The sequence below is a fragment of the Sinocyclocheilus rhinocerous genome, unplaced genomic scaffold (genome assembly GCF_001515625.1).
Source record: "Sinocyclocheilus rhinocerous isolate Xijiao unplaced genomic scaffold, SAMN03320098_v1.1 scaffold2069, whole genome shotgun sequence".
Taxonomy (NCBI): domain Eukaryota; kingdom Metazoa; phylum Chordata; class Actinopteri; order Cypriniformes; family Cyprinidae; genus Sinocyclocheilus; species Sinocyclocheilus rhinocerous.
In genome coordinates, this window is record NW_015645554.1 from 10,030 (window position 1) to 13,194 (window position 3,165).

General features: G+C 42.5%; 1 pseudogene; it reads left to right on the forward strand.

Moving 5' to 3' along the window:
• The window catches only part of LOC107706580 (E3 ubiquitin-protein ligase UHRF2-like), a 10,632-nt pseudogene extending 7,718 nt beyond the window's left edge, over positions 1-2,914 (forward strand).
• Positions 2,915-3,165: the final 251 nt, after the last annotated feature.

Sequence of the window (3,165 nt, forward strand, 5' to 3'; positions counted from 1 at the left end):
ACCCTGCCTGTGCTACTTATGACTGCTTTTGTGCTCCAGGGTCATATATATTAATTCATACATGTGTTTGTGTGTCTCAGTATCCTCCTGGGTATCTGGAGGCCATGGCCAATAAGACGAAGCGCGAGGCGACGGTGCGAGCGGTGGGCGGCTCGACGCGCGGCAGAAAGAGAGGACGACCCCGAGCCACACGACCGTCCAAGAGAGTCCAGGAGGAAGAGGAGGAGAAACCAGCGGAGAACACGGAGGAAGAGCTGCAGAGCAACGGCAGCGCAGACGCTCACGAAGAAGAAGAGGAGAACACAGGTACAGTGTCATTATACAGCTGTGTGTAGGGCCCTATGACAGAATCATGGAATCCAGGCATAAAATTGGAATACTGTTTAACTCGGAATGTTAACACGGAAGTTTGGATGCGTTAATCTAAAGTAGGTCATGCAAATGCAAATGAACAGTAGTTTAATCAAGAGCAGCGAGTGACTCTGTCTTTTCTTTTAATAACATCAGATTTTTCCCCAACCATTAACTACATATATATAGGGCTGGACGATATGGCCAAAATTGATATCACGATATATTTCTTAATTTCGGTCGATACGATATAATTCCGATATCGATATGAACACTATTTATCTGAAATAGAAATCTTTTGTAACATTATAAATGCCTTTATCATCACTTTTGATCAATTTTAAGCATCCTTGCTAAATAAAAGTATAATGAGCCGCAGGAGGAGCCGCAGGTCAAGCGTCTGAAGGAAGTGGAGTCGTTCGTTCTGTCAGAACAGCAGCGGAATCTGATACAGGAAGACGAACCCAACAGGAAGCTGTGGGACGAAGCGCTGAGCTTCCTGTCGGAGGGACCGGTACACACTAAACCTATAGACAAAAGTTTATTTACACTTGTGGCCAAAATGATTAGAACACTAGTATTTCCAGCAGCTAAAAATGGTTTTAAGTCAGTTATTTCTATCTTTTGCTGTAGTGTGTCAGTAGGAAATATCAGTTTACATTTCCAAACATTCATTTGGCCATTAATTGTAATAATGCAGTGACATTTTTGTGCTCCACACAGAGATCTGATCATCATCAGTCTGTCTGGAGTCACATGAAGAAACAGAACAAACTGAGACAGACTCAATCCAGAAGAACTGATGCTTCAAGAAAGCTCCTGCAAAGCTCCTGAGAAACTCTGCTCAAGTGCACCGAGGACAAAAGCTGCGTTAAACACAAAGGAAGCTCACACCAAATGTTGATTTCATTTAGTTAATAGAAGTTAATTAATCAAGAAAATCTATTTATGACATTATTTTTGACAGCATCCTCATTTTACAGCATTTTTACACAAGTGCCTAAAACTTTTAACAGCACTGTAGCTTTGCAGGAGGTTTCTTGAAGCGTCTTGGAAACGTTGCCACAGTTCTACATTTACATTTACATTTAGTCATTTTGCAGATGCTTTTATCCAAAGCGACTTACAATTGGGGAATACATAAAGCGATTCTTCTTAAAGAGGCAAACAGACACAGGAAGTGCTCGTAATACCTAGTTTCAGGCATTGTTCAAATAAGTACAAGCTAGAAAGGGAAGGAATAAATCAAGAGAAAGACCATTTTTTTTCTAATTTAGGATGAAGTCAAGTAGCGTCGAAAGAGATGAGTTTTCAGCTGTCGCTTGAAAATGGTCAGGGATTCAGCATTCCGGATAGCGGTGGGAAGATCGTTCCACCAGCCGGGAACAGTGAACGAGAATGTTCTGGAAAGTGATTTTGAGCCTCTCTGTGATGGTATCACGAGGCGTTGCTCACTAGCGGATCTCAGACTTCTGGAGGGGATGTAGATTCGTAATAGTGAGTGGAAGTAGGCGGGTGCTGAGCCTGTGGCTGTTCTATATGCAAGCATCAATGTCTTGAACTTGATGCGAGCCGCAACCGGTAGCCAGTGCAAGGAGATAAAGAGAGGTATAACATGGGCTCTTTTGGGCTCGTTGAAAACCAGTCGTGCCGCTGCATTCTGAATCATTTGTAGAGGTTTGATTGTGCTTGATGGAAGTCCAGCCAGAAGAGCATTGCAGTAGTCCAGCCTAGAAATGACAAGGGCCTGGACAAGAAGTTGTGCAGCATGCTCCATTAGAAAGGGCCTGATCTTTCTGATGTTGTGCAATGCAAACCTGCAAGAATGGGCAGTCTTTGCAATGTGGTCTTTGAAGGTCAGCTGGTCATCAAAGGTTACACCAAGATTTCTGACCGAAGTTGATGGGGTATATATTGTTGATGGGGTAATATCAACAATATATATTATATATTACCCCATCAACTATTACTATGTAATAGTTGATGGGGTAATATATCGCACAACCCTACCTAACACTTTCTTTATGGCTCTGACATTTTTTTCCAGTAGGAGATATATGAAATATGATTGTGCAGATAGTCATCTCGGCAGTAGGGGCTGCCAACAGGAAAATGGTTTCCATGCCTATTGCCTACCAGGTGTAGATTTGTCAGGCAAAAAGCGTTGTTTGGCCCTTGTGTGAGAAGTACGATCCCCTTACCTGCCACTTTATCCTCCCACCAGCTTAAGAAGTGTTTACATGTCCCAAGTAACAGTCTGCTGAACGCAGGGCTGCATGAAACAAGATACAATGTCCCACGAAATCCATACCAGTGCCTTTATTCTCATGAATGAAAGTAGGATTTGAATGACCACCACTGTACACCACACAAGACTATTAGGGCAAAGGCCAGTGAACTGATACCTTTAGTTGCTCCAAGCAATTCAGCATCGATTGCTGCTCTATATGTGCTTGTGACTTTTCTCAATATGGGTTTTTCTTTTCTTTTTGTAGATTCTCTGTTTATAAAATAGGGTTTTAATGCTGTTCACTCTCAAGTCTTCCTTGATGTAGCTTTTTGAAAGATGATGTTTGGAATTCCCTCCTTTCATTCATTCATTCTTTCACTAACTGCAGTCCACTAACAGTTCTCTTGTTTCTCCCCAATGGTGTGAAAGACGTCTGTCCCCTGGACAGACCATCGAGAAACAAAACAGATTTGCAGAGGTCCTTTACTCAATTCTGTCTCTCCTGAGAGTTCTGGGAGTGGGGGCTGAGGTCAGATATGGGAGACAGTATCATTCATGCTCTTTAGTTGTCAGAGGAAGAATGC